This window comes from Cavia porcellus, unplaced genomic scaffold (genome assembly GCF_034190915.1).
Source record: "Cavia porcellus strain 051 isolate PalLab524CR breed Dunkin Hartley unplaced genomic scaffold, mCavPor4.1 scaffold_30, whole genome shotgun sequence".
NCBI lineage: Eukaryota > Metazoa > Chordata > Mammalia > Rodentia > Caviidae > Cavia > Cavia porcellus.
This window is the reverse complement of record NW_026947513.1, coordinates 33,332,883-33,358,048: the sequence shown is the minus strand read 5'-3', so window position 1 is coordinate 33,358,048 and position 25,166 is coordinate 33,332,883. Positions and strand designations below refer to the sequence as shown.

General features: G+C 46.5%; 1 long non-coding RNA gene across 1 annotated transcript in view; it reads right to left on the bottom strand.

Annotated features, from left to right (window-relative positions):
* Window positions 1–14,068, bottom strand: part of LOC134474090 (uncharacterized) — a 43,033-nt gene extending 28,965 nt beyond the window's left edge. The window contains exon 1 of the long non-coding RNA XR_010044693.1: window positions 13,899–14,068. This is a non-coding gene — a long non-coding RNA (uncharacterized LOC134474090). The remainder of the gene's footprint in view (window positions 1–13,898) is intronic.
* Window positions 14,069–25,166: the final 11,098 nt, after the last annotated feature.

Here is a 25,166-nt window from a genome sequence, read left to right as displayed (position 1 = left end):
GGATGAATCCTACTGAACTCACCCAGTGTTTCCTGAGTATTTTTCTGTAACTCTAATCTTCATGTATTAACAGGATGGCAGCAACAGTTCTAACTGCTAAAACTTCTTTTTTGTTTGGTAAATAAAATCAATAGCTGCACTATGACAGAAACTTCCCTTCCAGTCATTGGATCTCACTGAGTTACATATTTATCCCCATACTAATTATTGAAGTCAGAAAGAACTGGTTGTGAGTCTCATGCATGGAGTCAAACTGATTCTATGTGGGAAGAAGTAACTGCTAAAGAGGAATTGGGATATGGTTACTGCTGCCTTGCACAAGTGTCCTGCAAATGTCCAGGTGTTAAAGGCTTGGTACCAGGGACACCACAGGAGGTTTAGAACCTGTGGGAGATAGGAACCAGTGGTAAACTAGCTCTTTGGAGCCCTGCCCTCAAAAGAGACAGTGGGACCCAGCCTTTTCCCTCTTCTGCTTGGCCTTCTACCTACGCAGTGAGAGTGCTCCCACCATGGTGTGCTGGCCTCAAAACAGGCCCAAAGCCAACAAGCCATGTTATCTTGAACTAGAACCTACAGAATAATGAGCCTACAGAATAACTTTGTAAGTTAAATGCCTCAAGTATTGCATTATAGTGTTGCAAGCTGACTGACATAATTACTATGGGAGTTTGAGAAGAATTAATGCCCCACCCTAGTTGATTCAGTTGAGAGAATGACCCAGGAACCAAGTAGAGGGGGATAAAAATGCCAGCTTTATTATATGGCTCTAGGTCTGTTAACCAAGCTTGCCAATTCCTAAGTTAGATAGACCTGCCCTATGAGAGACACAGCCTTGCATAGGAACCTGACATGGAGAAACTGAATGCTCACTGCAGACCATTAAGCAAAAAAGAGAAAATAGAAAAGAACTAAGTTTAGTATGTTCAGTTTAATATGCACCCAAACTCACTCACAGGAAAGCAGTCTCCCCTCTTCTCTCTTCTCCCATAGACAAAAAAAGGGGAGTGACGGGAAATATGCGCTAGGAGTGTTGCTTTTGATGAAGTTCTACACACAAAAACAGAAGAACGGAGAACACAGCTCAGTGTTTAACTGGAAACTAAATGAATGATGATAGCAACAACAAAGATTCACAGAGCAGAAGGTGGGACTTGCTTTTAAATGCATAGAACAAAGCATGTGCATCTAAATGGTTAGAACCTTGACCTTCTAAGTTATAAAAGAATACTAATCCCATCTGCTCTGGAGATGCCATAATACATTTTAGATATGGTACTCCACAGTAGTCACACTTTCTGATATAGTGTTTCTCTAGAGATGAAAGATACCCAAAAAAGACCACATGCAAAAGAAATTCATTTTAACAGTTCTGCAGCTGAAAGTCTGGGATCACGGTGCCAGCCTGCTTGGGTGGCAAGGACTTCCTGGTTGCTGACTGCAAACTTCTCATATCTTCAAATGGAAAAAGAGGCCATGCTAGCTCTCTGGCCTTCTTCTAAGGGTACTAATTAATCTCATGCCTTAGAGCTCTACCCTCACCACCTAATTCCTCCCAAAGCCTCACCTCCAAATACTATCACATTACAGGTTAGAATCTCAATGTATGAACTGGAGTTGATACTGAAACAGTCCTAAACACCAAGTAGAAAACTAGACTTCGATGCCTTGGGTTGTGTGGGAGACAACTTAAGTGACTCCCCTTGAATGCAGAACAATTGCTGCAACTTTGATTACAGGGAGACTGATTTCCTTATACCGATAAATGCAGAGCTGACTATGGTATTTCTTTCTCTCTTCAATTGGCTCTAAGCATTGCAAATAAAGCTAGCTGAGGTACTGGTATGTAATCTCTAAAGCCATCAGACAGTCTCCTATTTCCTCACATAGTGCTCTCTATAAAAGATATGAGCCCCATAGGATGGCAGAGCCAGTCAGCTCTAGGACTGTCAATTGGGTATGAGCCTCAAGGCAAAAAGGCTATGACTCCCCAGGGCACAAAAGGTTACATATCAGAAACCAAGCAATAGCCTCCTAAAACAATTCAGTTGCTACCTTAATTGAATTATGCAAATTGATCCTTCTGCATATCCTTATCTCTGTATTTTGCAGAGATGCTTTTCTCCCTACCTAGATAGCCAAGTTACTCACATAGTTCCCACCATCCTCACTGTCACATCCTCAAGCCACCCCTTCTTCACAGGATGATAAATTCTAGGAGAGACCTAAGATCAGGGCCTCTGTCCACACATCTCATGGAGATTGGACTTAGTAAATTGGCTTCCCTTAACTTGGAATATGTCCTGGTGTCTTTACTCTCGCTGTGGATTGCATTGGAGGTGGTGGATTGGAATTAACTTGCTGTGATTCCAATAACATCTCAATAGAATTATAAATGTAACTTTTTGGATTGTGAGGAAGACTAGAAAATACTTGGATGACTGTACACAATGTTGTACTGTAACTAAAAATCACCGCCATACTGTTCTGTATGTGCCATCACCCTGGTAACCTGTTTGCTGTATTAACCTTTGTTCCTTTTGAGAGGGACAATTGTTCCTAGAATCAACCTTGAGTTACCTATATTCGTCTCAACTTTTGTCCCCTCTTTGTGAAAGATAGTTGTTCCTGGAATTAGTAGACCAAAGGCTGTAAATTCTTGTAAAGAAAGAAATGGCTGAACACCAACTGTGAAATTTCCCGTAAATTCTCTGTCCTCAAGCAAGGGGGAACAAAGGTCTTCCTCATTTTTGTCCCCCCTCCCATCACTGGTTTTGTGGTTTTCTCCTATAAAAGTCTGCCAAAATTTTAACCCAGTTACACAGCTTTGCAAACTCCAACTGCACTGTGTCGCTGGTGCCAGCTTAAATAAAGCACTCCTTTTTCTTTTAAAAGACATCTTGCCCTGTTTTTTGGACAACATCTTGGGGTCTCATTTTTGGGATACAATACACAAATATTTGGGATTTCAATAGGGTTGAAGTAGAAATGAATAGCAAGAAGAATTCCGTTGAAAATTTAGGAAAGAGATTCAAACAAGTTAGAGATTAGCATTGATCTGGACCTGATTCTAGACTACATACTCCTTAAGAGCAGGCTCCTCATATTGCTGACCATTGTATTTTTCTCCAGGCCCTATACAAGGTCTCTGACACATAGCTGATGCTCAGTATGCATTTGTAGAAAGAATTAGGAGAAGGAATCTTTTGAATCAGAAAATAAAACTTTGTTTAAGGTTATAGAGACCACAAAAGTACAGTGTTAGCTGAGATCTAAGATTGTAACTTGACCTTTACTCAAGTAATCCTTCTTTATGCTGGCTAAAGAGTAGACAGCTGATCTAGCTCAAAAATTAGAGAACTGATAATTATCAAAAATAACAGAAGTCTTACAAGTAAAGTAATCTAATAATTCCCAACTACAGATGCACAACAGCAATAGCAGGGGAGATTTTTAAACCTCCTCATTCACAGACCCCACTTCCAAATATTCTAACCAGGAATCCATAATTAACAGTGAAGTGGTCAACTTTGCATAACTATGACCAAACATCTGAAGCAATTAACTTTGTAAAGAGGAAAGGTTACTTCGCTGTGGTTTGAAGGTTTCAAAGTTCAAACATGATAATACGGTTTTGTCAAGGATTATCCCTTGACTGTACCACCTCATGGTACAGGTTGGCAATGCAGCACACACCCACCAAGCAGAGAGAGATTGCTGGGATAGCCACAGTCCCCTCCCAGGTCACACCTCCCGGTGACCTGAGGACCTACCACTAGCTCCTTTCTGGTTAGTAGGCACTTTCTGGTTACTTGAGTTAGGCCCAAGGTCCCATAGGACCCCAGGATAACCAAGGGGAGGTAGCAGGGTGATGTTTTCAACTGGTCACATCCAAACCTGATTTATTACCATGCTTTCAAAAAGGCATATGCTAGATGACACAAGTTCCCCACCTCAAACAAGATTCCCTCAAAAATGGTTTGCAAATCGTCTATCAACCAAGACAGTGAACATTCCATTTCCAGAAACTCTGTTCTTTGACCCAACGGCCCCTCCGAATGCCTGAGCATCTTAGCAAGTGCTGCTGGGTATTTATAAACATAGATATACACACTGCACCTTTTCTACACAGCAGCAGAAATCACTGCATAGTGGAATCATCAGGCTGAAAAACCCTGCGTTAATCGGGCCTTCTAACAGCACTGGGAGAGAGGCCTGGAGGTCCAGGCAATTAACCCGAAAGCCCTGTCTGGGGGCCCCTGGCTCCTGTAGGTGCAGAGTTAGGAAGAGAGGATGCAGCTCTCCACAGCCCCCTTCTGGGTCTTAACCCAGGCTCCCTAAATGCCTCAGGTAATGGTCTTTCACAAATTCCCTTAGGAGGCAAAGCCACGGGCTAATAGCCATGGCTGTCAGGAAGGTTTTGATGCCGCAGTGCGCCTAGGTTTTCTTTTCCGCAGCTTCAGCTCCTTGCTCCTAATTACTTCCCCTTGGACTACCCCACGCATAGCATCACAGCCTGGCTGTCTCAGCACCTCTCTGCCTGAGTCCAAGCATCAGAAAAGCCGCAGAAAACCCACCCCCTGTGTCCTGACATTCCTAACATGAAGCCGCTTTGAAGGCCCAGTCTGGCCCGAAACCCTGGGTTTGGCGTCCGTCCCTATGGGTCATCCTGGGAGCTCCAGCCACTCAACACACAGCACCATCTGTATCTCCCCTCTCTGCTGCCTGAGCTCCAAAACATTGCACTGTTCCTCCCAGACTGGGGGCCCTGCTCCAAAAGCCATGCATGTCCCACACCGTGGAGCCACAGTATTAATTATTCCCTTTTCTGCAAGGGAAAGGGTGCAGCCAGGCACATGGAACTGGAGCGTAGTCAGCACTAGGTCTCCAGACTGCAAACTGGAGGGAGCCCATATTCAATCCCCTCTCTCCTCCTGTGGTTTTTAACTAACTTTGAAATTCCTCTGGCTGCTGCAGGTGCCTCCATGCTGTTCTGAAGGCTGGAGCCCCCACAGGTTTATTTGGTAACCATTGCAGGAATTCCAGAAAATGAGAGCCAGTGAAGGAAGCAGACCTAGAGTAATTAAGATGATTTGTTACACACACTTCAGATGGGCACAAAGGGGTACCTGCACACAGAGGGAATATAAGATCAAAGAGAGGCAGCCCCCAAAGCAGGAGCTGTGCCAGCCAGGAAAGCAGGCTGGCTGACGGCGCCCAGATAACTGCCAAATTAAAACACCTCTCCCTATTTTTATCTTCTCCTCAAGATAAAACAGAGGGAGGTGACATTTTTTTTTCAAGTTTTGCTTTCAGCTCTTAGCTTCCATAATAAAAATTCAAGTGAGCATGCCATATTCACGAGTTCACAGATGCCCCCACCCAAAAGCATTCGTCAGTGCAAGCAGCGTGCTATTTAAGCCTCGGGAATGGGGCTGCAAGAGTGTAGTCCTCAGGAGGCACCTCCTCTTCACAAACTTGTTGGTGGCTCCTGCAAACCCTCTCTGTGACCGAGCTGGTGCTCACTGTGTGTGCAGGCTGTGGACACAGCAGGACAGGCTAGGAATGGAGAGGTCAGAGCCAGAGTGGGGCTAAACGAGTGTGATTCCCTGAGCACATTTCAAAGCCCCACCTAGCAGTAACTGTTTCGCTGTATTTCTCCTTCCTGGTAATGTTGATCACCAAGATCAAACCATCAAGTTTTCTTCCAACCCTAATGGTGTCTCAGGTCTCCTGCACCCATCTGTCTTCCTTACTAACTTTGAGCCCCAGAACTCAATCTTTTGTAATCCAAAGTGCCTCAGAGTCTTAGGTCACTCCTTCTGGACCCTGGTAATTCTAGGACAGATCTAGAATTCAGACCCAGACCTCTGGCAACAGGACGGGAGCCTTTTTCATCTCCTTTCTCACTCTCTTTCCCCTAGGTGAGTTCAGGAAGCCTTCACCTTCTCATACAGAGTTCTCTCCTCCTAGAAAGAGGACTTGAAGTCTGAGTGATACAGAGTGAGCATCACTCAGTGAGTACTAAGTTGGCATTTACAGCACACCTGAAAGATTGGCACAGGGTGGCGGTGGGCTAGTGAGAAGAGCTCACCGCTGTAACAGGGGCAGGCACTGGGTCACTCAAGATCCTGGGATCCTGCAAGAGTCTGTAGCTGGGGACTGGCAGGAGTCATGGCCCAGCAGAGCTCCTGACTGGCTCACCGATCGGGAGAGAATGCTTTTGACTGTACAAGATTTTTAGAGGAAGTGTCAAAGTGTCCCAAGCCCACGAAACTGGGCAAAACTGCAGTGCAAATGAGGCTGGACTGGGGCCAGGACCTGCCTCTTGGATTTCTGCATGCCTGAGGTGCTGGGAGACAAGATGGCCGTTATTTATTGGTTTTCTGATATTCTGACATAGTTATCCTTGCTCTGTCTGCTTTCTCAATATTTGTCCCACCTCTTTCTGTCATGTACTTATCCTTCCTACTTGGAACCATTCTAATAATCAGTTTTACAACAGAGGAGCTAAGGGTTGGAGAAGGTAAAAACCTTGCCTCTCTTTTCATGGAGCTAACGAATGGGGCAGACAGAGAGCGATCTCTGACATCAATGCATAAATACCTGCTCCCCTTAAGTGTCTAGGACAGCATGTGCCTAAGGCTGCAGAGGTGCCATGGAGACTAAGCAGGCAAGTACCCACTAGATGCTCTCAGTGGGTGGACTTGGGGCAGAATTGATTGGCCCAGGTGAGGGTTGCACTGTCCAGGAGGCCTCTCTCATGTTTTAAGGACTTTTCTCCCTCAGAGGCTGCCTCTTGAGTGCTGATCTTGTTCTGGGCCCTGAGAGGTCTGCAGCTTCCAGGCAGAAGAATGGCAGAGATGCTGGCCTTGACTTTGGGTATTAGCAAGTTAACTTGTTGGGAGCCGCGTTTGTGATAGCTCGCCTTGCGCGGCGGACGTGCGGCCTGTGGTAAAGAGCAAAGCCTGAGGTAGATTACCCCTCCCATCGAATATGTTAGTTTCTTGCTTACCGCGTAAACAACCCGCTCAACAATATAGTCTGCCTGGCAACTGATGATGTTAGCCAATCAGCTTGTCTTGCTTACTTTAACATGATTGGACACTGTACCCGTATATATACCGGTGCCACCCCTGGGCGGAAGAAGAAGCCAGGTAAAAGCCCAAAAGTAAAAGCCCAAAAAGAGCCGCGGAGAGCGGACCGGTAGAGGCTTTGGGGCAGACTAAAGCACAAAAAGAGCCGCGGGGAGCGGACCAGAGGAGGCTTCAGCTGGGAAAACCCAGGGCAGGCTGTACGGAAAAGGAAAATAAAAAGAAAAGGTTGTCCACTACCAGACTTTGTCGTGTGTCCTTCCTGCCGGCCGGGAGCGGACATCGACATTTGGTGGCCCGTACGGGGACTGATCACCCCCGAGACGTGGAAGTGGACAACGCTCCAGTACAGAGCTGCGAGACAGGTGAGTTGGGGATAAGCCTGGGCTCTGGGTGGCGCACACCTACAGGGCTTTTAGACTCCCCTCAGGCTCACGCGTAAGTGGCGGATTCCTTGGGCCTCACGCGGTGAGTAACATATTAAAAGATGGGAAACATGTTAGGTAGCAACATTAAGAGCGAGGGTGGTTGTGGAGAAAGCTCTCAAGAGCTTACAAAAGTACGCAGGGTATCTGAGCAGGCCCAGTCAGGGAGCTCCCGAGAGGGGTCCGTCAAGGGGAACAAGGATGCTAAGGAGGAGGACGGGGCTCTAGCCTCGGAGTCGTCTGACTCCGAGGACGAGAGAAAGTTAAATGGCAAGGAGGCCAAAGAGACCAGCTGTCAGGAGCCTAAATCGCTCAATAAGGAGTCGCAGGGTTCTTTTCCAGCGTTGCCCCGCGAATTGCGCTCTGCTCAACCTGGTCTGCGGAGGAGTAGAGAGCTCCTGAGCGCTCCCCGGCGCGAGAGGGAGGCGAAGCCTTCCGCCCCACCTTGGGGGCCGTTTCCGGAGGCGATTCCTCGCCACGAGGCGGCCGCCTGGGAGCTCTCTCCCCTTTCGCCAGAACAGGAAGTGATGCACGGGCCCCCATTTTCCGCCCAATCACGGCCGCTGTCTTATGCTCCGCCGCCGGCGGGTCGGTATTTTTACAGGCGGCTTTGGCAGGGGGGACGCTTGTCTCATGAGGTACATCCACCTGGGATAGATAGTGGCCCCTACGGGATATTTCCTGTACAAGTAGCTATGGGCCAGGGACGCAATGTATGGGAGCCTTTTGAGATAAAGCAGATTAGAAAACTTAAAAATACAGTTACAACCTTTGGGCCGACTGCTCCTTACACCATTGCCATGCTGGAGAACCTGTCTTCTGGGCCCCTCACCCCCGCGGACTGGATTCAGCTGGCAAAGGCGTGTCTGCCCTCGGGCAGTTACCTAGATTGGCGAGCCTGGTACACAGAGTTCTCTGCCGAGCAGGCTGAGAAAAACGCCGGTCGAGGAAATGGGGGCTGGGGATTTAGCTTAGCGGCATAAGCGCCTGCCTTGTAAGCAGGCAATCGCCAGTTCGATCCCTGGTACCAATAAAAATAAAAAAAAAAAAGATAAAAATAAAAAATAAAAAACAAAAAGGGGGAGTAGGCCAAGGCCTGGCCCCAAAGGCACGATTATCCATGGCACTATTCACACACAATTTTTTAAATTTAAATAATGATAATCGCTCTCCAGCTGTAGAGCACTGCAACCCTTCCCCCAACCATAAAGGGTGGGTGAAGTGGAAAGATGTCCTGACAGGACAATGGATGGGCCCGGATCCAGTGGTCAGCTGGAACCGAGGCGCGGTTTGTGTTTTCCCACAGGAACCGGGACGAGAACCACTGTGGATACCGGAGAGACTGACACGGGCAACAAAGCCCTCGACTGAAGATCAGACCTGCCCTACCGGAGATCCATCACAGACCAACCAATAAGATGAATAGAAATAGCGATAGCCCAAAATAGACAAAAAGATCCTCAGACATATACATGGCTTGCTCAATCGGCCCACGACCGAGTCTAGATATGGCGGGCATCCCTCATTCTCCTCCATAAGGTGACAATACACAGCAGGGTAGGTGAGTCAATGACGGGTAAGAGCGTGCCTCCCCAGCACGACTCGACCTAAGCCAGGCCCTACCCCATCCTGCACGTAAGCCGCTGGACTGTTAGATGCTGCCCAGGTCTAAATTTCTCTCCGAGGGGATTTCTTTACGGAGAGGAAATGAGTGCAAGCTTGTGTACATCCAGGTTCCGTCCAGTTTGTGCCTGGCCCTAAAAAAAGGACGAGGGCCTCAGGGCCTTGGCAGACCATGGCATGGCCAACCAGGGTCTAAGCCAAGGACCTACGGTGGGCCTACACATAGGACATAAGCCTCTACACCCAGTCCAGGAAGGGCTACAATACACACGTTCATAAAAAATAAAATAGGGGGAGATGTTGGGAGCCGCGTCTGTGATAGCTCGCCTTGCGCGGCGGACGTGCGGCCTGTGGTAAAGAGCAAAGCCTGAGGTAGATTACCCCTCCCATCGAATATGTTAGTTTCCTGCTTACCGCGTAAACAACCCGCTCAACAATATAGTCTGCCTGGCAACTGATGATGTTAGCCAATCAGCTTGCCTTGCTTACTTTAACATGATTGGACACTGTACCCGTATATATACCGGTGCCACCCCTGGGCGGAAGAAGAAGCCAGGTAAAAGCCCAAAAGTAAAAGCCCAAAAAGAGCCGCGGAGAGCGGACCGGTAGAGGCTTTGGGGCAGACTAAAGCACAAAAAGAGCCGCGGGGAGCGGACCAGAGGAGGCTTCAGCTGGGAAAACCCAGGGCAGGCTGTACGGAAAAGGAAAATAAAAAGAAAAGGTTGTCCACTACCAGACTTTGTCGTGTGTCCTTCCTGCCGGCCGGGAGCGGACATCGACATTAACTTGTGCTACAACTCATGACATGGTCTGGTTATGGCTTTGCTTCCATGGAAAGATCCTTCACGGACTTCCTCTTTTCCACCATTTCAGAAATTCAAGCCGCACAAATGCCTGAGTTCCCAGCCACTCTGCCATGCTCTAGAAAACCCTGCAAAGCCCCTATAAATGGTAAACCCAATGGCAACATCATAGGACCTCCGCTGAGCCCTGCCCCGCCCCAGCTAGGCTGGGCCCAGTGGTTTCCCTGGTGGGGCAAGGCAGTGTAGAAAAAAACGACTGCCTCTGTGCTGGCTCCTTGCTTCTTGGGCTGGGCTACTGTATGCACAGCTCTGAGGAGTTCAGGAAGTGCACGCTCTGCTTCAGCAGGGCCAGGTTCACGCTTGCTTCTGACAATTTCCAGACGATGCCCATACTGCTTGTCCAACACTGAGTGGCCAGGGGTCTCTGTTTCACTGCCAAAGCCTTACTGAAAGATTTAGACCAGAAATTCTATGGATACTGAGGCTCTGGTCTTACCCACTACCATGAATAGAAGAGTATTCTGCTGAAGCAGTCAGTCACCCAGGAAAGGAGTCTTCAGGGGTTCAGACAGAAAGAGCTCACCCACCGCACAGCCAGATCCCTGGGGGTTGCAGAAGCGTCTCTGGCCCAGGGCCTGTAGCTGCAAGCACAGCGGAGGAATCAGGCTACCCAACATGTGGGACCATGTGGGACAGAAGAGTGGCGTGCAGCTCCTTGCATAGCCAGCCTGACTCAGCTGTGAATCCAAGGGTTTAGAAAAGAAGGCTCAAGCATCCTCTTTAGAACTAGCAAGCAAGGGACATGGAGGTCTGTACAGCATTAGTAATGAAACAAAAGGGGCTGCCGAAACCAGCTAGAGACTTCTGGGGAAGTCTTGAGGAGTGAGAGTCGGAACTTTAAAGTCCAGCTGCAACCTCTTACAGGGAGGCTTCCCCTCTACTGAAATACAGTGTGGAGGCTCTAGTTGAACTCTTAAGAGACAGAAGTTTCTGGTGTGTGGTGTGAGCATGAAGCTTTAAAGAAGAAGAGGGGAAAGGGAGACAAGGAGAGGGAGAGAGGCGTAAGGCTCAGAAACTCGGTTCTTCAATGCTGCTAGTAGACAAGAGGTCGCCAATTGGCTAAAGACTGGGACCGGCTTTAAAAAGGACAGACACGGGCACAGTCAAGCAGCCTGGCTTGCCATCCCTAATAAAGGGTGGCAATGACCTCACCCCCACCTCAGAGTAGCTAAAGGACAGAGCCCTCGGGTCCTCAAAATGTTCTTCTCTAAACAGGAGTCAACTCAAGCTCAACTCTTCTCTAATAGCATAACTACTTAGTGCACCTTTAGCCAACTATTAATTAACGCTGCTTCCTCAGAGAAAGAGGCCATGGGCAGACCAGCCCTTAATGAGCATCCTAAGGCCTGGCCAGACTTTGAGATAATGCACATACTGAGATATTAGCTGATTCTCACAAACAATAGGTGCCTGCACCCTCTAAGTAGCTCATGTGTTACAGATCTGACAAGTCTCATTGATTTAAATGGCTAGAGCACTGCTTGGATTTTAATCTCCTTCACCCTTATACCAAGGAGGTCGCTGTTTAAACGCTTTTACTTAATAATGTAAACACCTGTCACACGCCAGGGGCAAAGCTATTAAGGAGAAGGATTATTTAAAGCAAAGCTCTTGAATACAACATTGCTGTTATTGTCTTAGCCTCAGTTTCAGGTTCTGAGCAAGTCTTGCCTTCTTAAAACCAGAGAAGTAAGCTAGTCACCCAGCGCTCTGTTCCCCTCAGAGTCTGCAGAGCACCCACTAATATGCCAACAAAATGCCATCTGTCATTCAAGCACCTCCAAGTATCTGACCTGCCAGACTATTATCACCAAAACAGGTGCCTACTAATGTTATCAGTTAAAATGGACAGTGCTTCCATGAAGGAGTAGCCCGCCAGGGCATTACCCTGGTAGCTCCAAGACCAAGAGCTAACCTCTTTACAAACTGTCTCTTTTAGACCTATAATAACCCTACAGTTTAGCACTGTTAACCCATAACTTGAAGCACAGAATGGTTAAGTAACCTTCACAAGGACATACATAATTTAATAACAGAGAATGCCTCATACTCAGGGCATAGACTTTCAAGCCCCATACCCTATTTGCGATATTGTCTCTCACTGTGCATGCATAGCATAAGGACTCATGAGTTCACCACATAACCTGTCACCTGGCAAGGTGAAAGCCCAGAGGAATGGCACGGAATAGAATAGAAGACCTAGAGGACCACTCGGCAGGAAAGGGTTAGGGCTGGGCTGTGTGCTCGGCCTTTGGAACAGACCGTGGGCAGCAGCAGGCCCCAGGGTTAGGCCCAGAGGGCCAGGTGTGCGGACACCATGGCGTTCTCCACCCCTACTCACTCCCTTTACTCAAGCTGTATCCTGTGGGTTGAGAGGGGAGACAAAAACCAAAGCAAAGCCCCTCCTACACCTCACCACTGCCTTTTCAGTGTTTATTGTAGCTGCTGGTCACGGCCACGTGGGTCCCACCAGTGGCACCTAAAGCCCTGCTATCATTTAACCAACTAGAGATTAATGACTGTCCATGAAGAGGAAGTCACAGTCACAGGACAACATGGACCCCACAGTGGTGGTCTTTGTCCAACCTGCTGGGCAGGAAGAACCTCTCAGAAATAGTGATATTTGAGATAAAATGTCAAAGATGAATAAGACAACCAAAGGGGTAGAGTAGCCAACTACAGACCATAATATTAAGTGAAATAACTCAGACACACAAACTTAATATAGCATGATTTCATTCATGCTATATTTATGTGTGAATATTTCTCACTATATACATAAAATATACATATGGAGATAGAAAACAAAATACATAAATAGGAAATAGGGTGATCTTTTTTCAAAATGGATGGAGGAACAAAAGATGGAGGGAGAAACAGAAAGAGGCTAGAAAAAGTTGAATTGGAAAATGATGAAAATAGAGATTTTGCAAATGGAAAGGGAACCAAGAGTCGGAAGGATCAGGGAAGGCTAGAAGGGATGAGGGGTCTTTTAAAAAGAAAAAAAAGAATTAAGATGTATTGTGCACATGCACAAATTCCCCACGATGAGTGTAATCACTATATATGGTAATCATGTACTAATAAAAAAAATTTTAAAGCCCCAAGACAGGAAAGAGCATGACACTATCAGGGAAATTGTAAAAGATTTGAAATAGGAGAAATGACTCCTGCATGTTCTAATACATGTTTTCGGGCTTTCTGTGACTTTCATTGTCTTTGATTTTACAACTATTGCAAGTTGTAAAAAACAAAAAGTAATGAAAATGATTCTTGTCCACAGAAATACAAGCTAATTTTACCCAGTAGAATGCAATTGACTGTTGCCCTGAGACTATATCTAGATCTACATCTATTAACAAATTCAATTCAGTGTTTCTTAACTGCCCACCTATAGAAGTCTGTGCATATATCAGAACCAGTCATGATAAGTAAAACAATCTTGGGCATGTGCTCATTTTATATTGATATGAAACTTAGGATTTTACCATTTTAAAAATCTTTCCTACAAACATATACAAGAAATTACAGAAGGCCAGGAGGAGAAGAGTTTGCCAAATATAACACTCCAGTTAACCTTGAATTCAGATAAGACAACTTTTGTGTAAATGTCCCAAACATCACAAAGGACATGCTCAAATTACAAACGTATCCCTCGTTCATCAGAATGGCAAACCCACCGGGCAGACTGCATTTCCATTTGCTGAATCTACGGTACTGGAGCAGGATCACTGCAGGCTGTACCCCCAGTACGTTCCCTGTCTGCTCCCGGGCCCCACAGGGACACTTCATTTAACCTATGACCTCCCAGAGACCACATCAACATGTTCTCTGCAAATCCCAATGCAAAAATATTTCCCCTCATGCTTTTAATTTAAAAAAAGAAAATCGCTCACCTCAAAAGAGGGGCTGGTGCCGTCAGGTTTCTCCTAGTAGGACCCCTTCCGCCCTCTGCTCTTGCACCACAGGGACTTAGAAGTCTCCACCAGGCCCACACCCAAGACACTGTTGATGCAGTAGCATGAGCTGCTTCACTGCCTCTAACAAGCTGAGTTGGAGGAAGGGAAGCAACCAATCTGACGCAGTTTTTAACTCCATGGACTGGCTGCCCTGCTGCATACCAGCACGCCTGGAAAAACTGCTGTTTTGTTCCCTATCTGCTCATGTCTACCCCACAGAGAGTGTGAGGCACCACATACTCTTTAGTTTGGAACAAAAGAAACAGTGGAGCAATGAGGACAAGTTCCATGGAACACACAGCGTGAGATTTGAGGACCCCAGACCCCACAACCATTCCCACCCTCTCGGCCCCTCACAACTACCAAAACTGTCTTTTTGTCAGTGACTCTTTGCTTCTTCTGCCCCCAAACAAAATTCTTTATTTGCTCATTTCTTGCATTTGAAGTAGTCTTCAGGGGCACCCTTGTCCTGAGATTCTTTGCACTAGTCCTCAGGTACTACACAACTGCGGCCAACCACTGCGCAGGGTTTCCTCTTTGTTAGTTTACACAGTCCCCTAGTTTCTTGTCATCAGCCTTATTCAGGTAGGTATAATGCTCAGCAAGAGTCTCCAGCACTTGGATACAAACACATGGAGATGGGCTCGGCACTTGTATAAGCTTCAGTAACTTTATGATTGCAGGGGCTGGGCTAGGATGGACAAGGTGGCCTTTGGTGCCTCCTGTAAATCAAGAATAGCATCCACGCCTTCCTCAGCATTGCTGGTGGGCTAATGGTGAAGGAGAATGTTGAACATGCCAGCCTCACTCTGCAGTAGTGAAGTTTTTCCATATTCAAACCACCTATTAAAATGCAAACATCAGGCATGGTGACACATGCCTATAACCCCAGCATTCTGAGAGACTGAGGCAGTAAGATCCCAAGTTCAATCCAGCCTGGGAATATAGTGATTCAGGAAGATCTTGTCTTGCTGGGTGTTATGGTTTGTGCCTAGATGTCCCCCCAAAGCCTCATACAGTCATGGGGGAAGGTTTCTAGATTTGTGAGTAATTCATGGTTCAGTCCTAAGATTATGGATGTGTGTGACATCCGCCCTGGGGTAGATAGCCTGCACACAATATAAAGGGATAAAGAGGTTTGCTCTCACACTCCTCCCTTCTTTATGTTGATGCTTTTTCTGTCTTCTATCACCATGAACGGTTGCCTCGTGCCATGCTACCCAGCCTTGGATCCAAGTGAGTATAGACTGAAACCTCCACAAACTGTAAGCTAAATAAACCTTCCCTTCCTTCACGTTAGGCATCAGGTATTTTATCTCAGCAAGGAGAGAAAAATAACCAAGACCTTGGGGATCTAACTCAGCATGAAGATCCCAAGCTCAGTCTCCAGTACAATCAACCAATATAAGAGCAAATATTCCCCCATGGAAATATTCAATGTCAGCTAAAGTTTTAGCAGGAGTCCACTGCCAGGACCTGAAATAAATAAGCCAAGGACTTGAGGGGAGGCAGAATAAGAGCTTGATAGTGAGAGATGAGGGCAGGAAGGAAAGATCCAATCTTGTAGCTGAAGTCTCTGATATAAAATCTAGGGAAGGGTCACTTGCAACTGCTGACTGCTCCTGTTCCTTCATTTTCCTTGGATCTGATATGTGACGACAGATCTCTGACAGGACATCGGCAGTGGTGTGTACATCCCTCTGAAATGGCAGTAGGGAGGTGCCTGCAAAATGGGGCCAGGCTCCTTCCTCCCCAGGCAGTTCTGATCACCAAACTTTCCCACCCTCTCCAGCCCCACTGGCTCTTGAAGGAGCTAATGTCCCTTTCCAAGTGCAGAAGACAATGAACAGCCCTGCTTTTCCTGTAAGGTGGGAGCAGGTGCCTGTTAGACAGATTCCCTCCAGATTGATTAATGCTGGGGGGTCCAGGCTAGAAGATCGCTGTCCCCAGGAAGCATCCTCCCCTCTTTAAGCGATGCCTGTGCGTACCAACTTTGGCTCTCAGCTGCTGCGATATTTCTCTCATAAAGTGGCAGGCACAGCATGCACTCAAGGAGCCATTACCAGCCCTCTCGAACGAGACTTTTGTTTTCTAGAGACTTAATTTCTTAAAATGTTGGAGTGATTGGTCCCTCTGAAAGCAGGACAGACTCTCTTTGAGCTTGACAGACAAAAACACAACAAACCCCAAACACAAAAAGTCTGAAAGGCAAACTTCTTCCCAAAACTGCTGGCCCCTCCTCCAGCTCTGGCTGCTCTGTCTCTCTAATGAGAGCAGATGGCGCTGTCAGAACCTGGGCTTACTGTGAGATGGCTCCTGTGCTTTCCTTCCAAAACCGGGTGTTAGCAGATCTTTTCCCAGCGAGTCAACCAGTTGTTTAAGTGATGGCCTAGACGCATACCAGGAAAGTGGAGTTTCCATCCACATGCATACATCCGCTACAACCTTTTGGAGAGACTGAGCACAAAGCGCTTCCTAACACAGTAAGTTTCCCAAGGACCCCTCTGGACAGTGGGAGACAGGTCACTGAGGCCGCCTCCAGAAAGGAAGTCACTCCAGCCCCTGCTAGGTCATGAGTTTGAGGCCCTAAAACCAACATACAGAGCTGTCCCAGTGCACCTTCCAGAAGGCCAAATATTCCAGAAGGTCAGGGGAGCTGGGCTGGACCTGACTATGGAAACATCAGTGCCCCTCCACCCCCGGCAGGGAAGGTGGCTACCTCTGTGGCAGAGGTTTCTCATCTTGTAGAGCTGGACAGCCAGCCTGGGCTGACTCGGATCCACCCTGTACTCCATCCACACAGTACGAAAATTCCATTTCCACAGCAGCGTACTTCTGAATTCTGAGCTCCATGTCCCACAAAAACCGTTTCACTGCCATCGTGATTAGTGAATTTAAATAACAGCTATTTTTGTGTGTCAAGAAGCTGTAGGAAAAAAAAGGGAGACATCCACTGTGAGGAACAAGACATGACAGAGGAAGAGGGTGGAGAGGCGCTCAGGGAAAGCACTTCTGAGACCGCTACAGAGGAGTCTGCAGACCGAAGGCGACAGGGGCCTGGGTGCCCATGAGTGGCACCTACTGGGGGCAGGGAGGGCACCGATGTTCCATAGTTCCAGAAAGAGCACCGGGACAGCTCTGTAGGTCGGTTTTAGGGCCTCGAACTCACGACATAGGGTGGAGTTTGGGCAGTGAGCTTGTGTCCCATCACAGGTGAGGCATGAGAGAAGCTCGGAAGGAATTTTTACAGTGTTCAGGTGTGAGCTCCTAAACCTGAGCACAGAAACTGAAATCACGCCTCGTGTACCCAGGAGCAGGGCTCAAGAGCACGGTCTGAACATTCAGTATTCGGGATTTCTTCTGTGTCTTTAAAATGGAATAATAGTACAAAACAGGAGTTGTAGAAGAAAAGACGATCACAACCAACCCATGCTTCCTGGCCTCCTCCCCAGGGCACGGCTGTCTACACAGGCTGAGACACGGTCCCCTTGCTTGTTCCTATGCTGGCTCACAGAGAGAAAGACAAGATAAAAGGGAGAACAAGCATTTCTCAACCATTTTTAAAGGCTTTTTTTTTTGTCTGCGGAGAAGTGGACGCCACCTTGGTTTTTAAGCATATAACCTGTCTAAATAATATCCAGAAACTACCACATGTATAGCTGGCATCAGTCTCTGAAAAAGTGTCTGCATCTTAGGCACAGTGCCTGCAGTGTCACTTCATTACAAGCCTCAGCACGTGCAGCATTCTGTTTATTAATAAAGAAACTAAGGCTCTGAAATAGTAAATAAATTTCTCTAAAATAGTAAATAGACAATTTATGGAAGATTACTGTAATGAACTGTTTGTGTACCCCCACCTAAAAAAGTCATACATTGAAGCCCTAACTAGCAATGTGATACTATGTGGAGACGGGTGATTTAGCAGGTGACTGGAGCATGAGGGTGGTGTCCTTGTAAGTGGGATTAGTGCCCTGAGAAAAGACACGACAGAGATGGTCTCTTTCCTCCTCTGTATGAAGATTTAGCAGGAAGGAGCCTCTGTAAGTCAAGAAGTGGGGACTCCCTCGGAAGTGAGTCAGCAACTTCACCTTTGACCTCCGGATCCTGAGACTCTGTGCAAAGCAAATTTCTGTTGCTTAAGTCAGCCAGTCTAGGGCGTTTTTGTTATGGCAGCGAGAACTACAACAAGTACACACCTACCGAGTAATGGATCAGTCTGTTCTCTAGGGCACCAGCTGCATCTCAGCTGCCACCCGCACAGAACCCCCATCCGGTGCAGCAGCACGGTCACCTTCGCCTGCTTGGGGCTCACTGTAGCTGACAGGGAACCTTCCCATCTGTCACTTAGCTTAGGGGGTGTCGTGAGAAGTGCGTCTGGGAGGTTAATGGACACGAAGCTAGTGGTCGCCTCTTAGGAAGAGGATGAATCGGGGGAAAGAGGCACAGGTTAGGTAACGTTCAATATAAGGCTTATCCATTATGAAATAAATAATCGAAACACAATATATCACAGAAGGCAATGTGTCATAAACCACGGGTTATAATTACTCTGCCTCTGTGACCCGAGACCATAAATATTTTCAAAGAAAAACAAAAGATTGTTCTTATCTGAATTTCCTCTCCGTCAAGCCGTCTGTTCTCCAATTAGTAGCTTAATCCACTGAATTTACACTGAAGTTGCAATACATGTGACCTTTGTTTTTAAAGTGGGGTCTGGAATTTCTGACCTCAAATCCTGGATCTGGATATGATGTCCACTGTGAGGCTCCTGGTTGCATATTATTTCTACCAATAAAAAAAAAAAAAAAACCTAGTAAAATAATCTTGAAAATAATAACTGGCGGGGCTGGAGGTTTAGCTCAGCGGCATAAGCACCTGCCTTGCAAGCAGGCAGTCGTGAGTTCGATCCCTGGTACCGATAAAAAGGAAAAAGACAAAAAAAACAAAAAGAAAAGAAAATAATAACTGGCAGTGCTGATAAAGATGTGGAGACATTAGCATTCTCGCTATAAAAAGTGTCACATGATATAAACCTGCTAAAGAATGCAGTGATAAGTTATTTTTTTAATTCCACAATATTTGACCCAGAAATTCCCTTTCTGGTACTCAATTTTAAGAAAAAAGTGAGAAATGCATAGGAAGACTAATAAAATTAATATTTTATAGGATGATATATAAATTAAAGATTTGGAAATAAGCTATAAGTCTAGAAAATCATTAACTGACTGAATACAATAAATTATAATAAAATCCCATACACCATTCTACATCATGTTATCAAAGAATATTAAAATATATGTGGAATGTTCCTGAAACAGTGTAAGTTTCAAAAACTGAGTCCCAAAACAGTATATCAAGTATGATGTCCATCTTGCTTTTAAGATGTGCCTACATATAAACTGAACAAGCAAAAATACATTTGGTTTTCACAATGATTATCTCCAAATTAAAGAATTGTAGGTGATCTTTAGTTTTCTATACATTTCTCTAAGCCATCAATACTGACTATGCACTTTCTAATCGTAAAATATGACTTTTAGCTGGGCATGGTAGTGCATGCCTGTGATCCCAGAACTTAGGAGGCTGAGGCAGGAGGATCACCACAAGTTTGAGGCCAACCTGGGCTACACAGTGAGTTCAGGCCAGCCTGTACTACAAAGCAAGACCCTTTCTCAAAAAAACTCAAAACAAAAACATATATATATATATATATATATATATATATATATTTCTGATATCTGTGTGGAAGTCTCTTTGCTAAGTCATTCATTTTCAGAGAGTCCCAACACTCCTAGTCACACTCACTCCTCAGTCTCAAACCCACATGAGAGCTCAGGCCCCACTTTTGTGGTCAAAACCATCATTCCCATCATTCCTAAAAAATTAAGTCCTCTTGAGGGCTCTTAAATCTTCCTGGGGTTTTCAAAGGTAGGCGCCATGCCTGAGTGAGTCATTTCCAGACCCCTGGCACCAAGCAGGGTAACAGACCCAGCATCTGCTCAATAATGTCAGTGAATGGACAAATAAACGGCCAGCTTGCCATTCCCCATGCCAGATGATTTCATTCATCACTTAGCTCCTCCTGTGTCACTGGGGTGAGAGGGACATCACAGCAGTGATATACTATAAAGCTTTGTTTTAATTCCTGCCTTTCAGAAGCCCCACGTGCTGCACATCACCCCCTGCCCTGCGTCATTCGGGGGAGGCCGACGGCCAAGTTCTAGAGTCCTGAGCCACAGAGAGGCCTGCGCCTGGCGGGTGCGAGGCTGGGACCCGTGTCCGTTCTCTTGACTACCCTGCCGCCTCGGCCTCGGCCCCACAGTGACCGCGGGTTCTGCGAGAGGTGTCAGCCCAGCCTTCTGTCCCCTGCACACTGTGCTTTTCAGAAAGCAGCAACTCAGACTCCCACTCGGGACCCAGGAGGCCGTGATCACAGAGAGCCAGGCCCTGGGAAGACAAAGAGGAACGCTCTCTGCCACGAAGCCCCGCCAGCTGCTGGCCGTGTGGAGGACAGGATGACGGCGAGACACCAACAGCTGCTACCAGGTGAGCCAACGAGGAAAAGTGCGATCAGCCGGAGCCCACCTGCTACCATAAAATCCTAGACCATCAGCTCCAGTAAAGCTGCATCAAGAAGAGTCCACAGAAATGCTTCTGCACATCTACATGTATACTGAGCACAACCGATTCTGGCAAAAATAAAATCACAGTTTAAGGGACAAGTAAGGAGACTGGACCTACTGTGGAATAGTGTCCCTGCATAGAAACAATAGCCAACCCTCAGGTAGCACGTATGTCATGCTTCATTCTAATTCATTTAGTTCTCCTGCTTCCTGTGAGGTTAACATTATCAACCTACTTTACAGATGAGGAAAACTGAGGCACAGAATAGTTAAGTCAGTTTCCCAGGATCACTCAGTCAGTACATGGTAGATACCAAATTCAGAACTGGGGTGACATGGCTGAAAGTCCACACCAATAACAGCATGTCACACCACACCCAAAAGGTGAGCAAGCCCCAAAGTCAGACAGACAGACAGCCCGGCACAAGTCCACCAGCAAAAATGAGATCACTTTTAATATACCAATGTAGAAAAATAAATGCATGGTACAGTTAAATTAAATAAACAAGTTACAGGACAATCCACACATTGCCCTTTTTCTTTTTTAAAAAATCCAGGCATAAACAAATGCATACACACACAAGAAAAATCCAGAGTTAGCAGGCTGCTAACAGTGGTTACCTCTGGGAAAACGACTGTAGAGAGAGTCCAGGGAGCTGAGGAACCGGCAGAGTTTACCCCAGACCCGTCTATCTTACTTAGATTTTATAAGCATGGATCCTTTTGGTAACTTGAAAAAAGAAGAAAATTAGTTTTGTTTGTTTTTTTAATGGCTCAGAGACTGCCTCTGAGAAGCTGAATGTAGCCAGATTCAGTGGTGAGTGCCTATAATCCCTGCAACATGGGATGCCGAGACAGTAAGATTGCAAGTTTAACTCCCGACAGTTTAAAGAGACCTTGTCTATCCACCCATCAATCGAGAAGTGCTGGGATGGAGCTCAGTGGTAAAGCATCCTTATACTGGATTTCCCAGTACAGAGGGTAGGAGGTTGCACCATGTCGGACACAGTGGTGGTGGCTTTTTCTGACCTTAGAGAACAGTGGATAAGCAAACATAGGATACCCTGGTCCCACAGCACCTCAAGAAGCAGATGCCACCACCGCAGGCTACCTGCTGGCTCAGCCTTCTAAGAGACGGAAACTTAATGCTCATTTTTTTTTTTTTTTACTAAATCCACTATTATTTTGTTCATCGTTACAACATGTGAACCAATATCTTAATTACTGCAGCATCATTTGAACACAGAAGTAGACTTGGTACTGTACTGTGGCAAATCACAACCGCTGTCTTGATGTGCAGCCCAGCTCTTCACGCTGCAGTGACCGTCTTACTCAGAGGACCGCAGTTCCTGCTTCTGTGCAAGACGTGGCTACGCAGCCGCACACGGAGATGTCTCATCTTCGCACGAGGTGAGCTGCAGGAGTTGATCCCAGCACCCCTCTGACATCGTTTTCTCTGCATCTACACTGCAAGCCCCTGGTAGCTGACTTTCTTGAAAACTGAAGCCAGTTGAGCGTCTGAAAGCTCAGCAAACCCAGGTCAAAGTGCCCATGATAACCAGCATCCTTGCCTTGGAGCATGCAGAGAGATTGTTCCCTTGCCTTCAAACAGCCTCTGTCCAGGCCAACACGACACTGAACATTGACTGAGGTTTGTTGGGCCTTTGTTTGGTTTTTCAGGGGTTAAGAGTGATCCCTGCTGTACCTGCTTTGCAGGAGGGTCACATGAGAAATAGCAGGGGCAGTAAGTAGGAGGCCAACCCCGACTCGTGTCACAGCAGACCACACCCGGTACGGCCAGCAACCTCCTCACACCCATCTCATTCCATGTGACACACCACCCCACAGGCCCTGGCATTTGCATGCCTTCCACCCCTCTTACCCACCTGTCTGCCACCCCACATCTTCTGGGTCTCAGCCTGTCTTGGTTACATTTCTTTCGTTGCTAGGACAAAATACCAGACACCCAACATGAAGGAGGAAGGTTTATTTAGCTCACTGTTTGTGGAGGTTTCAGTCCATAATCAGCTGGCTCCAAGGCAGGGTGGCATGGCGCAGGGCAACGCTTCAAGACAACAGAAGACAGCAAGAGTAAAACGGGGCACAGCAAGCCTCTTTACTCCTTTGTGTTGTACATAGGCCACCCCTGCTCCTCCAGGGGTGCAGCGCTTTTGTGTGCAGCGCTCACAAAATCTCCTTGCCCTTCTCTTTCACAGGATTCGGGATGTTTACAAAGTAAGAACCCTGAGTCTCTGGGGCTGGGGATTTAGCTCAGCAGCATAAGCGCCTGCCTGGCAAGCGTGAGGTCATGAGTTTGATCCCCAGTACCACAAAACGAAAAAAAAGAACCCTGAGTCTCTTAGTTAAACTCCTAAATTGCTCAGGTTGACACAATATATCAACCATAACACAGCCAGGAACGCCCTGAACGCCCACCTCGCCTCTAGAAGGGCCATCCTAACTCTCCAAAGTGGATTAAGAAGGCTCCATCTCCCCTCATGACCTCTTTTACTACTTTATTTATAACTATGTCTTTGTTTGTGTATGTCTCCATCTGCAGGACAGGTGACCACACAGTGGGGGCTGCATCTCACCCACGCTGTTGTCTCTGGCATCTAGTGGGGTGTCTGGGAGGGCACACGCACACAGTTCACATCTACTAAATGGGTGGAGGTGTCCTGCCTGCCACAAAGGCCCTAACACTTCATGCCCCACAGAGCTGGTGAATATAGTGGCCCGCAACAGGACCACACTGCGTCTCTCATGATGTGTCCCGCGGACACAGAGGCACCAGTGTGGCTCTGGCTGGAGGCCCTAAACCTTTAAGAGCAAAGCTGCTGAGTGGGATACTCAGGACCAGAAAACCCTTCCAGGCTGAGCCACCTGGTTCAGGATCTACATCCATCAGAGTATATATATATATATATATATATATATATTTTTTTTTTTTTTTTTTTTTTAATTTAAGAGGAAAACGAGAAAAACACAAAACAAAACAAAGCGGTGTAAGGGTACACGTAATACAGAACTACAAAAAAAAAAATAACAGTAAGGAATCACCTGTTAATAGATTACATATTATCATCTTGAAAATAGTTGCTCAAATCACAGTATCAAAGAATACAAGGTGGACATTCAAACAGGGAGACTGCAAACAGCTGTGTTCAATGATCCAAAAACATTGATATAGTCAGCTATTTAACACCCCAAACACACTTGCTGTTATATCCGTTAGAGCTCTTTTTCTTTTTTTTTTTTCCCTCTCTTTTTTACACCACAATTTACACATTTTGGATTTTATTACTCCTTAGTGCTTATTACTTTTTTGGGGGGGAGAGAATACAGTCAAATATGGCAAAACAGAGCTGTCAGTCAAAACCAAGGATAGACATAGCACATGGTGTAGAACAGAGTACAAGGTTATCAACAATGGTTATCAACGTTGTCTCTTGTTTCCTTAAAAAGAATTGTCTATCTCATTAGATATTATAAAGTTGGACAAAACAGTAGAGAACAAGACCAATAAAACTTAGGCATTGTAAACATTACAGGACTTCCAAAGGAGACAATAGTCAAACCAGAATGGGCATATTAGTGAATCTTATTGCCTTCAAAGTAGTTGCCTAGATCCTCAAACTTGATACTATCATACAGAATGGAACAGAGTCTAATCAGTCAAAACAAGATCGTGGGAGTGTTACAGGACTTCAAAACAAGTTAATAGAAAATCAAAAAGAGTTACTATTTATCAGAGTATATTTTAAAAGGTATTGGTTGCTGGGCATGGTGGCACATGCGCATAATCCCAGCACTCAGGAGGCTGAGGCAAGACGATTGATGTGAGTTTGAGGCCAGCCTGGGCTACAAAGTGAATTCAAGGCCAGCTGAACTGCATAGCAAAAACCCTGTCTCAAAAAAGACAAAAAGAGAAAAAAAGGGGGATTTTTTTCCCTTTATAGCAAAGTACCATCTAGCACCCCAGGGTAGCAGTGGCCCTACTAGAGATTCACTCAGATGCCTTAAGATCCGCAGAGCAGCTTTTTGCTGATGAGAACACTCTTTGCTGGATGGTGCGATGCATTTAGCAAGCCTGTTCCAGTGGACTCTGCTTTTGCCAGTGTGATGCTTTAGTGGCCGTTCACACTAGCGCTGCACTCAAAGGTCCCAGGCTCTGTCTCTGTCTCTGTCTCTGTCCAGCCTGGTGATTTTTTATTGCTCAGCAGTAGGAGTAATGAGCTCCTTAGCTTTGCAGCAGATTGGCAGATTGTTCTTTAAACACCAGACTCACCAGCACTCTGCCTTTGGGTTTTTGCTAAGCAGAGCAGATTCCCAGGGAGGAGCTCCTCCGCCCCTCAGGAGCCGGGGATGTAAAATCAGAGGTTGGTGGCAGCATAAACGAATCCGAAAATAGCTGCAGTGAACACTCCTCTGCTCTGCAGGATGGAACCCCTTTGTGCTGGAGCCTCCCACTGAGGCTGGCAGGAGGCCGGAAGCAGGCGGGTTTAGCATTTGCAGCTGGCTTGCAAACACCAACTTTGGATACAACTAACCCTTGTGTTTGGTTTAATCCCACGGTCTGATT